The sequence below is a fragment of the Lichenostomus cassidix genome, chromosome 20 (genome assembly GCF_008360975.1).
Source record: "Lichenostomus cassidix isolate B80296 chromosome 20, HeHo_3.0, whole genome shotgun sequence".
Classification (NCBI taxonomy): domain Eukaryota; kingdom Metazoa; phylum Chordata; class Aves; order Passeriformes; family Meliphagidae; genus Lichenostomus; species Lichenostomus cassidix.
Genome location: NC_139500.1, coordinates 13,796,678 through 13,808,709, shown reverse-complemented (window position 1 = coordinate 13,808,709; position 12,032 = coordinate 13,796,678). Strand labels below are relative to the sequence as shown.

Genomic DNA, 12,032 nt, shown 5'->3' with positions numbered 1-12,032 from the left:
ACTGTGAGAGGGCTGCGGAGATGCTGGAGGCAGCTCTGACATTCTCACAGCAGCTGGAAGCAGTGGCTGGAGAAGGCAGATATGTGTGGACATTGCCCTTTGGGCTGGCTGGAGATAATCCACATAAGGACGTGAGAGACCTGGAAAACATGACAGCAATAAAACACAGCAAATGTGGGACTGTTTAATTGGTAGGAGGGAGTGAAGTGGGCTGCGGCAGCAGTCTGCAGGAATGTAAACGATTCCTGCAACAAGGAATCTGCCCATGCCAGATAACACAAATAGAAGCAGGTTTAGATTAAGATAGGGAGAATCAAAGTAGGCAGTGGGAATAATCTTCCCAGTCATAAGAAGGAGGAGCCGGAGTCTCCACTGCTGAGGTTTCTGAGAGAGCCGGGTCAACAACAGCATGGCGTTACCTGGTATTAGCACTAGTTGGTCCCAAAGGTTCCCTTGTTTCCAGGATTTAACCATTTCTGGGCACAAGCATATGGAAAACCCTTATAGCAGAGGCCTGTCTGTCCTTGTGGCCTGTGAAGAATGAAAGGTGGAACTGGACAAGAGACCTAAAGGGATGAATGGGTCTGCATGGGCCATGGGGGCACCACTGTCACCATCCCACAGAGCCACGCAAGTTGGTGCTGGGGATATCAAACTTGCCCCGGGAATTGACAGATGGAAAAGTCACAAGAATTAAATGCTGGGGTGAAACAAAGCAGATGAAGCTCATGTGGGCAGCAGAGCCCCTGCCATACCGGGTGCTCAATGGGAGCCTGGGGAAAGATGAGCCCAGTGAGAAAACCTGGCTGGAAGCACAACCAACTGGGGACAGCAAGAGGAAAATGCGTCAGGGAGAAACAGTGTTTATAGATACAAGGGCTGTGTAATTTGAATTTGTGAAGTGATTTCTGTTGTCTCAGCCCAGGGGTACTGATGGCCAATATCTCTGCTTCAGTTGCATGCACTGGATGAGCAGAGCTCATGCGGAGACAGGTGATGGATGTTCAGGGGCCTGGCTAATGATAAGCAGCATGTTAAACACCCTTCACTCTCACTAACTGGAGGAGTGCTCAGAAGCACCTCTGAGCTGGCTGCTCGAACATAGTAAGAGCCACAAAACTTGAACAAAAACTTAAGTCCAGGGGATGTCACTGAGAAAGGGCTGCTGGTGGATCTTTCTCCCCCCAGGTAAAGCTGCTGTGCACAAGGTGCCCCTGGGATCAGGTCTGAAGAGAGGAAGGTGACACCTTCCGCCACCGTAGCTGACCATGGCAACACCATAAGGGCTGGTACAGCCCCAGGCAGGAGGATGCAGAACACCACAGCTGCCTGCTCAGCACTCTTCCTCAGTCCAGGACTGCAGCTGCAGAAGAGCAGCAGTAAAAGAAAATTAAGTATGAATTCTTCATGATTTAAAGTTTCATGTGTAATTTTTGATCCATACTTGCCTGCAGGATAAGGTGAGCTGTGATACTGTGTCCTAGGGACAGCTTTGTGGGACAGCCTCCATGGGACATATGGGGTCCTGTGGGGAAGGAGGGTCCCAAGTCCTCTCTGTGTGATCCATCACAATATCCCACCTGTGCCGTGAGCAGGGTACAGTGTTGGACAGACCCCACGTCTACAGCACTGACAAAGCACAGAGCTCGCACAGGGACAGGGTGAATGATGGCCCTGTGCACAGCACCCCACCTCCCCTGACAACAATTATCTGCAACAGCAAAGCCCAGGAAACCACTTAATAATCCCAAAAAATCCCATAGGAAAATTTACAATAGCAATCACATAACTTATCTGATACAACCTCCTAAGGATGAGGGAATTTCCTCAAATAACCACATCCATAGAAACCTCTTGTCCTTGAACAAGGAGTTTCCAGCTGCAGCCTACCTTGCCAATTCCCTAGAACAAGGCCAAGGGAACACTGGTCCATTGGATCCCTGGGGTCTCCTGCATAGGCTGGAGGTTGACTGCTCCTACCACAGCTGGCCGGAGGAAACACAGACAAGATAACCCCACAGGCAACAAGCAAAACCAGGGCCAAGAGGCATCTGGGCTGGAGCACCTCCAATCTCACATGCAGTTTGGCCACCCCTTCACCTGCCCATGGAGGAGCCTCCCAGCTCCTTACTGTTGGCTCCACTGAAGAGCACCTGACACATGGAAGCTTTCACAGGGGTCAGGTCATGGTGACCCCTGGAGCTGGGGAGTCCTGCAGTGCCCCAGATGTGTCCAAGCAGCTCACCTGGGTTCCGAGTGTTCTTCAGATATTGCGCTGGACTTCCTTCTGCCTTAATTCTCTCTGCCACACCAGTCTAGAAGATGTCGAATTCTGCCTTGATAACACAGTTAATTACGGCTGCTCACAGGCTTCGCAGGGACTTTAAAATCTGTTCCCTCTCCTTTGACTGCCTGCAGGCTCTGTGTTTCACAGGAGCATAGGTGTGCTCCAATAACAGGGAAGGGACGGAGGAGTGCTGCAGCACCAGAGGAACTCCCTCTCCTTCTTGCTGTGTTGGATCCGGCTGGAACCACAGCTGAAGCTGGTGGAAAAGGGCTGCAAGTGCAGCTCCATCCTCCAGTTTGTCTCACCACAGGCATTTGGCTGTTGAGCTCTGCTTCTTACCCCCTTTGCAGTGTGGCAGGGGCTGGGCTGGCACCCAGCAGGACCTGGTGGATAGACCTGCATGTCCCCCTTGACCAGGCAGCTTGGGGGTCACTGCCCATCATCAAGTGCTCCCAAGAAAATCCCCCCAAAAGCCGTTTGCAAATATAACTGATGCTTTTGCTGTTGGTGTGATTACAGCCTCCATCCCTCCTTCCTGGCTCCTGTCTCTGACATGGACCTGACTCCTCTGCTGAAGGAGACCCATGACTGCAGACAAGGGACTTGTGCACAGGGAGGGCCACCAGCACAAGCAACAGGGATTTATCTGCTCTGGGGATATAACAGCATGAGCAACAAGGGCTGGTAAATCTCCCTGCAGCCTCTCTGCAGAGCCATGGCCATGCCTCGCTAGGTGCTGGGTCCCAGGTGGTTCTCCCTGTGCCTGGCAATGGGCCATGGGCCCATGGATGCCCAGCTTTATAAAATATCCCCTTCAAGGGTGTGAGATGGTTGATGCAGGCAGAGATGGGTTTAGCCAAAGCATTTTGCAAAGGAATTGACCTTCACTTCAAGCAGAGCAAATCTTTCCCAAATCAAATGACTTTTGTGACCTTCCTGAATCAGCTTAAGGTGGTTTGTCCTAGCAGAGAGCCAGAAACATTAGGTTTTTCTCTAAAGGACATGATTTTATGTGACCTCTGGTAATTAAAAGTCATCTCCCCTTTGAACCCCAGGCCAGAGACCTGTGTGTCTCCAGCCCCTGAGCTGGTCCTGCATTGTGTCTAGTTCCCAGATACAGGACTCCTGTACTGGGGTATGTGCACAAACCCTCTGGTCTGCATTGAGCCTCTGTCAGCATCTGCATCATGGAGGCAGCAGAAGAGCAGAGGCTGAGCAGCCCAACAGCCCTGTCACACACAAACTCCAGTCTGAAGTGACAGACTGGCACTTTCTGATTGTGCCTGTGCTGCATATGGAGAGGATGCTCGAGGATGCTTGAGCTGACCTGACAGCCAAGTGCAGCATGCCTGGGCTGTCAGTGATGCTGTGTTATGTCCAGGACATGGTCTGTTCATGCTGATGGCTGTTCATGACTGTGCATAACTGTTCATGCACAACAATCCCAGCCGTTTTGCCCACGTTTTTATCAGCATAAGCAATCTGTCTTGAAATTTGCTTCTAAAGAAGGAGGCAGTAAAACCAGCACTGTCTGCTGGTGTACACCTTAACATACCTCATTTATAATCCATTTGGAAACTATCTTGTGTGTCCACTGTGAAGTCTGCAGGACAACTTCTGGACAAATGTGCCCTTCTGCCTCACTTTACAAATGGAGCATCAAAGATGGATGGGAGAACTGAAGCTCCTAGTCCTCAGTTCCTTCTGACCTTCATTTGGAAAGCCAGGATGGAGGTCAGACAGAACACCTTGGCGGTAATGAGAGCCAAGCTTCCCCTCCAGCCTGGACCTGGTGCTATTTGGCCATTCATTGGCAAGGGAGGATGCAAGGTAGAAAGGAGCTGAGGACAAATGGGACAGTCTGGCAAGGCTATTCTTTGTGTAAAAGCTCCAGAGCCCCAACAAAGCCACTGGCTTGTAAGGAGACCACAGGTAACCATCGGAGACCCACCAATCTCCCCAGAGCTGGGAAAGTGAAGGATGCTCTGAAATGTGCAAACATACAGAAGGCTACAACAAGCCAGGGGTTGCTGTATCAGCAGCTGAGACTAATTTACCTATTTGGAAAAAGCCCTGCATCCCTCTATCCACAAAATCCCTATGGCTAACAGCAGTTAGCTGCTCCTTTAATGGTCTCTTCAGCCAGCTTCCAAAACATGCCCTGATCCCACGTGAGGGCTGCCACCACAGAGAAATCTTTATCTCCATGGGCTTCTGTCACAAGGTGAGAGATCAGCCAGAGGGGACCCCACTCATTCCACCTGTCCCTGGAGAAACACAGCTTGCCCTGCAGGCAGCTCTGGAGCACGCCTCTCTGTAAGGGAATGAGATTGGCCTGGAAACACTTGGCATTTCTTCAGCCTCAAGGGACTCAGTCCTTTCTGTTGCCAAAGCTGTCCCTGTAGCCACTAGGCCCTGTCCCTGTGTTGGTAGCATACCCAGCACTGTACTTGTGGATAGCCAAGGGTTTCCCAGGCTTGCGCGTGCCAGCTGCCCACCCAGCCAATGTGCTGCAGCCCCGAGGTTTGCCTGGACAATCTGTACTGCTGCTGCATCTTAAGCAGGGATTGGAAGTCTCCAGGGCTCTCAGCCAGGACATGCAGCGCATTTTGCACTGGTCTGCAGGCACAGCACAGAGCCGTGGAGCCTCTCAGCCTAGCGCTCCTGGGGGGAGGCTGCACCTTCTGCTGCAAAATCTGGGCTTGAAAAGATCAGTGACATTTGTGAGTGGCTTGTGACATTGGAGGTACCCCATCCCTGGTGGCAGCTCAGCTCTTGCTGCTCCTCACAGAGCTGCATGTAGGGGCTGCCAGAGCAGATTCACTGCACCAGTGACACAGGGGACACGATATAGGTCACAACCACCTAACTGGACACAAAGCATAGGAGCTTGTGCCCAACTCCCAGCAGACCCTGGGTGTCCTCAGGACCTCTCTGCAAGAAGCACATCCTTCATTTGGTGCCACCAGACACCAAATGACGCTGCTTCTCCCACTTCAGGGACAGTGGTCTGCAGAGAGTAACAGGCATCCTAAGAGCCGATGTCCTGGCAGGAGAGGAGGCTGAAGCCCAGACTCTGCCTTTCCCCCTGCCAGTCTGTGAAAGCCAACAAAGTGCATTATTGCTTTAATTTTATCTGCTTTCTTTGCATTTTTTGCTGTTGCCTGGCTGATGATGGAGTAACCGCCTTCATTTGTATTTTGCTTTTCTTGATTCCTGGGAATCAAGTGTTTCAAGGGAAGTACACTTCCCTTGAACTAATGAGTTTCTCTTTCAGGGTGAGGGACGCCTGTGAATCAGGGCCCCAATGGATGTTTGCGCATGTGGTGGGTAGTAGCATCCACACAGCACATTGCAGGTAGGGTTGCAGGCAAGGATGCATGCTGGTACAGGGCTGGCCATGCAGCCTGGGATGAGGCATGTCCCATCTGGGTAGTGAGGTCCAGAGCGAGTCCAGAGGAGTTTTCCCATTGGACACTGCCATAATCCCTAAAATGTCAGAATATTATTATTAATAATAGTATTAATATTTCCTCAAATCAGATCAGCAGAGTTATCCCAAAGCCTGTCTACAATGATGGCTGCTGGCAGCAAGGTTGTGTTCCAGGTGATGCCTGACCCCAGCTCTGCTCAGCTGAGCATCCTGCACTCACAGGGGTTACAACCTGAGCCCAGAGGAATCTGGAAATAGCCAAGCTGGGGTTTTAATCATGTTTTCCAGAGAGGTGGAGGGAAATTCTAGTACTTGTATCAAAGGATGCTGAGGTCACACAAAAACAGAACTCATGCTAGCATTGTGAGGGGACCAGGTGGGAAAGGTCCCAGTTTGGGCACACTCCTCAGTCCTGTCTGGGTGTTGCAATCACAGTGAATTACTGACTCTGGGACAGTTTTCTCTGAATCACCTTGTCCAAAACACAGCAATCCCACTCTGTAAACAATAAACAGACATTACATGGATTAAGACCAAATTGGCAGATGAGTTTGCTATAAAACCATACATTCTTTTTTTGTCCATTATTGGAACCCACAAAATTGAGAAGCCAAGAGAGACATCAATGATGGATGACCAAGGTGGGCACAGGGTCCTTACAGGTGAAGGAGCTGGGCTGCTTTCTCCTTGTGAAGAGGTAGCAGGACCTGACCCAATAGCAGTCTACAAGTACTGATAAAGTAGTTTCAAGGATGAGGAACTCAAAACCTTCTTGGCAGTGCCTGGTGATACATTAAGGAGCAGTAACCACAAAGTACTGAAAGGTTAAGGTGGAATGTTGTGATTGTGCAGCCTTGACAGATGTCAGCAGAAGGATGGGGGAATGTCTGGCTATGGAAGGTGCTATGACTCAGGCAGGCAGAGCTATGGCTGACGTCATCTTGTGTTGATCACCAATGTGGTGCTGGGAAAGGACCCCTGGAAATCCCTTACACAACCTTCCGTGGTCCCTTTCCATCAAATCTTCTGCACTTCTATAACAAAGGTGTTACAGTATCTATCCAAATGATACTTGCCAGATGAATCTGGCAAGGGAATCTGTGTCTTGCTTTTATCGGTCCCTAACCACTGGCCAACCCATTTTACATGTACAGCAATGAGCCACTCCTTTGGAGACCAACTATGCAAAAAGTGGTTAATCTGCAAATAAGGTATTTTGGTTCCCTGGTCAAAAAGTGTCAATTAATTCTACGTTTACAGGCATTCTTCACTCTGAGGCTGAAGTGATGCTCTGGAGACAGAGTGAAGATACAGCACAGGATGATACTGGTTGGCAAAAGGTTGCCTGGTGCAGGATTAACAGATCAGGTATAGGCACAGCTGGTGGCTAGAGAAGGAGTGCGCAAGACTAGGGAAAGGGGAAGGCACTAGGGAGGAATAGTGCACATGTGCTGGCCTTCTATAAGCAGAAAGGATCTGAACCTGGGGACAGGAGAGACAAAACATACATGTGAGATCTTAGCAGTGTCCATCAGTGCCACCCATAGGTGAGGAGCCAGACTGAGGGAGGAGAAAGGATGGAGAGTAGAGATGTGGGTGGGAGCAAGCAAGAAACAACAAAGGGGAATGCTGTGGAGAAGGAAGTCCTGCTTCACTGGGAAGAGCACAGTATACTAATCTGTGTGGGGAACTTGGAGGAGCCATGGAATGGGGTGGGTTAGCTCTGTGGTGGTTCTGTGTCCCCGGCTGTGTTTAATCTGCAAGTGTGCAGTAACAGGTGTGTGCGGAGGACACCAGCACTGCCCAGTGGTCCTGCTCAGCAGACCTCCATGACCAGTGGAAGAGTTGTCAGCTCTGGGGAGAGCATCTGGGGAAAGCCAGGAGGCATAAAGGGAACACGCCAGCCAGCCAGCACAGGACATCAGTGCCAGCTCATGCTGAACAGGATTTCAGCACAGGGCTGTGCCAGCTTCCCAAGGGGCCTGGCAGGCAATATGGCTGCATGAGGACTGCCCTGTACTCGGTTCATCAGTCTGAGTCTCAGCAGAGCTAATTATCTCCAGCAGTGTTTCTTTTGCTGCGAGAGCATCTCTGCATCAGCAGGAAGGATGGAGTGACTCCAAACCACCAGCTCTGCTCCTCTTCTCCAGTATTCCCACCTTCCCAGGCAGAACAGCAGGCATGGCACTGTGGGCCACCAAAGCGAGGGTACTGCTGGTCCAGCTGCGGGGTGCTGAGGCGGAGGAGGGACTGTGGCTACTGTACAAATCCTCAACACTGTGTGACCAGGAACACGCACCCCAAGGAAGTCTGATTGTGAGTAATTCCAATGGAAAACCCACCTCGGCAGGCTTGGGTCACCGTTTAACTGGCGCTAGACCCGAACCTCGCCGGTTGCCCCATGCCAACTTTCTCCCTGGACAGGTGGTCCACCCAGCCCATGCCCTGAGCCTGCTCACAGCCCATCTCCTGGAGCACTCCTCTGGGTTGCGGCCTTCCCTGGAGCATCCCTCTGGGGAGTGGCATTCCCTCCTCCCGGACCTGGGCCCTCCGAAGCGGCTCCCGCACTTTGCTTCCACGCGGGGCCGCCCGCGGGCGCCTTCGCACCTCCAGGACTTCGGCGGGCCTGGGCGGCAGCGCCTGCGGAGAATGCGGCGCGGGGACAGGGCAGACGCAGCCCCACAGTAGGGCCAAGCGGTGCGGTGCGAGCAGGTCACGGGGCGATGCGGACGGTGACGGCGGGTCCCGGGGCGGTACGGCCAGGTCGCGCTGCGCTGCGGGCGGGTCACGGGGCGGGGCTCGAGGCCCGTTCACATCCGGGCAACGCGCAGCGGGCGCGGACGTGGAGCGTGCGGGCGGGGTGGCGGCGCGCGGGGGCGGTGGCGAGGCCAATCAGCGCCGCGCTCTCATCGGTGCAAACAGGAGCACAATGGAGCGAACGGCGGGCGCGTTGCAGCCAAGCTTGGCGCTATCGCCGTGCAGCTGACGGGCCGGCCCGCCAATGGGCGGTGGCGCACGGCTCTGGACAGCCAATGGGAGCGCCGCGGGGGCGGGCCCGGGCGAGGTTAGGGTGTCCTTGCAGGGTGCTGGGCTAAACTTCACCAAATAAAAGCTGTTTGTGTTGGGGCGACTGCGGAGCCATTTTGGGTAAGTTCTGCCCCGAACTTTGGGTTCGCCTGCCTGGCGGGGTCGGGGCAGCGGCGAGACCGCGCCAGGGCGGCGCTATGAATGAACGAGGCGGCGGCAGCGCGGGCCGCGAGGCAGGCGGGGGCCGGGGCGGCCGCCGGCCCTGTCATGGCTCCGGCCGCGGGGAGGGGCGGTGGCGCCCCCGGGTCCCTCCGCGCCGCCCTCCTCCGCCCCCCAGGCCGCGGCAGCGCTGGGGGGGACCTCGGCCCGTCTCGCCGACCCTGCCGTTCGGCCTCGACCGGGCCTGGCCGGCTCCGGGCCGGTAGTGCGGGGCCGGGTGCCCCCGGCAGCGGCGGCGGGTCCCGGGGCGTGCGGGGCCGGGGGCGGAGGTGGGGCGGGCTCCCCACGGCGCTACGCGGAGGCTCCTCCCGGCCGGGGAGGGGGAAGGTAGCCCCCCCCGGGCGCGGGATGCCGGAGTCCGCCCGCGGGGCGCAGTTCCCCCCTGGCATCTCGGTTGCGGTGCACAAGAAGATCAATAATTAAGTCTCTAAACTTGACGGTCAGGTGGAAGCGGGTCCCTTTGCGCGCTGGAGGCCTTGGGGCGCGGGCTGCGCGGTGCCCGGCCCCGCCGAGCCAGGGCGCGGGAGTGACGCGGTGGAAGGGCTGCTCCCGCCGCGCCGGGCCTCGGGCTCGTTCCTATCACCGCGGTTCCGTCCCGCTGCGCGCGGACCAGACGCGGATCAGTTGTGACACCGCAGCCATGTCACAACAGAGGCATCGCAGTCACGGCGGAGCCGCGTCTCGCCGCAGTCATCGCGCCCGCTGTGTGTCGGTGGCCGCGCCGTGGGGTTCCCCTGTGCTCGCCAGTGGCATTCACTGGCGATGGAGGTGGATTTTAGCCTTGATCAATGAGATTTGTAGGATGAACGCTGTGAGAGACGCGCAAGCAAAACAATACGGGAGGAGGAAGCGAAATCATCAGCTCGGGTTGCTGCTGCAGGGGTGCCCCCGCCTGAGAGAGAGTCCCCCTCTGGTTGTTGATTTGCCTGCTGACAGCTACACTGAACTCCCAGTGAAGTCGGGGACCGCGGGGGCCAGGCAGGCTGTCTCAGCACGCGCAGAGCTGCTTCTGCCTGATCTACTGCTGGCCTTTGATGTGGCAGAGTTTTTGGTAATTTTGCTATGAAAAATGCTTGCTTTGTTTCTTCAGGGAGTCTGGATGCTTTTTATCCAAAAGCCCAGTTTTTTTTCTTGTTTACCTTCTGCTCAGGAAATGCAGCAAATGCTGTTGGGGTTGGAGAATGAGGGGAGACGATTGGAGATGGTTGGTTATGCTTGTGCAGTATGCTATGGGTCTGGGCAGAAGCCACCAGCACCCCTCAGCTGGCACGAGCCTCTCTGGCTGGGGCTCCTGGGGGGCAGACAGATGCTGTTTTGTTGTTAGATGTTTATCCCTGACCCCTTCATTTGCAGTGTATCTTTTTAACTGCTGTGGAGTCAGTCGGATTATGGTGTTGCCGTAGGAAACACTGAGCTCTCAGAGAGTGTTTTCTCTGCTCTGAAGTGTTGCTCTTGCTTTTGGGCCCTGTTCAGGTGATGGTATGGGAATAGGTGCTGTCTTGCTTCTCCTTGCCCCTTGTTTACCTCATTCATGCAGGAGCTCTGCTGTGCTCCTTTGCAGAGAAATTGTAGTTTTGGTCAAACTGTTGAAGTATGAAGCAATAATAGCATATTTTGCTCTGGGAGTAAATTCTTTCTGGAGTAAACAGGTTGTTTCTCTCCCAAGGCTTTTGGCCTTGAGCTGGGTTGCCTTTGGTTTAGGGCTGCCCCTGAGTTTCTTTCCCTGAAAATTGATTCCTCCTCCACAACAAAGTGTAATGTTGTCCATTTATCTTTGGGAATGCTAATTCAGCCCATGTCTCTGAATTGGTACAGCTGCCTGAACTTTTGCAGGTCCTTCAGGAGTGCTGGACATACTGCTGCACTGCCTTCACTGCAGAGATGGGCAGTGTGGCAGCAGTGGAGTGAAGCTCATTGAATGTTGTCCTTCAAGTGCATCAAGCTGACAAACACCATAACTAGGAGAGCTGGATCTTACCAAAATGTATGTGTGTGCCTTGTGCAGCAGAACTGAAAGTACATGTTTTTATTCTTCAAACAAAAGCTGAAGTCAAGGAGAGGACTTGGACAATGACTGATCTTGGTTCGTTTGCACTTCGATGAAGTTTGAAGCCCACCCCACAGCCATGGCTATTTATTCCTGCCTTACTCTTCCCAGCAGAAATGTTGGCTGCCCCTGTCCCTGAGGAGGCGGTTGCAGCCCCTTGCTGCAGGCCAGTATGGGTACCCTGTGTGAATCTGACACTAAGGCAGCTCTGGCAGTGTTTATCCATGCTGCAGCTGTGAATAACATGCATCTCTCATGGAAGAGATGTGCTGTAAGGGACCTTGTTACCGTGTTCTGAGGGCTGCTGTCTCGTTTGGTAGCAAATGCCTTTTTAATGGCTTGAGTTTACATCTTCCTCTGTTATCCTGCGTGGTGGCCTTAGTGGACCATGCTGGTTGTCTTCAAGCAGCTGGCCGTGGATGTTCCAATGTTAGACCCAGGGGTCAGTGCTGTGGGTCTCTTTGGGGTCTGTTGATTTCTAGTGGCTTGGTGGAGGAGGCTCTCAGAGGAATGTCTTGTTTTCCTGACTGCTTTTTACTGTATTTCTTCAACAGGAAGCAAATCTCTGCCTCCAAAAAGTGTAATCTCGGTAATTTTTAAGATTTGTCTTCCTTGAGTGATCTTTAATACCTTATCAAGAGTTTCTCCAAACGCATAAACTTCTACAGGTAGATAATATAAAGAGTTTCGCTGTAGTGGTTTGTGTTATTTCAAGCGGGATTTGTGCAAGCACGTGAACTTGTTTTTGTGAGATGGGCGACTTTGTGAGACTTGCTTTTTGAGAGGCTGCCAGAGCAGGCCTTTGTGTTTTGCTGTGGTGTCCTGGCTTGTCTGGGCTTTGCGCAGATAAGAGCTGATATCATCCTCATAAGTGTGCAGGAGAAGTTTGCCCTCACTAAGGGGGAAGAGCTGATCAGCCTTGTGCAGAGAGTGAGCTCTTGGTACAGGAATGCAGACTGCTGTGTTGGGTCTGGAAAGCAGGCATGCATGGGGAGGTTGCTCTGAGACTGTCTTAGAGA

The 12,032-nt window shown here is 53.4% G+C and overlaps 1 protein-coding gene and 1 long non-coding RNA gene across 3 annotated transcripts in view; one reads left to right on the top strand and one right to left on the bottom strand.

The window, feature by feature from the left end:
- Positions 1–5,971: 5,971 nt before the first annotated feature.
- LOC146428889 (uncharacterized) lies at positions 5,972–8,602 on the bottom strand. The gene is made up of 2 exons (XR_014856037.1): positions 8,063–8,602; positions 5,972–6,218 (listed from the first exon to the last, which is right to left on the bottom strand). It is a non-coding gene; the product is annotated as an uncharacterized LOC146428889 (long non-coding RNA).
- Positions 8,603–8,733: 131 nt separating this feature from the next.
- The window catches only part of CHD6 (chromodomain helicase DNA binding protein 6), an 89,212-nt gene continuing 85,913 nt past the window's right edge, over positions 8,734–12,032 (top strand). The window contains exon 1 of one of the 2 annotated variants that reach the window (XM_085079413.1): positions 8,734–8,867. The gene's annotated coding sequence lies outside the window, so the exon portion shown is untranslated. The remainder of the gene's footprint in view (positions 8,868–12,032) is intronic. The other variant, XM_085079415.1, reaches the window with a different exon arrangement.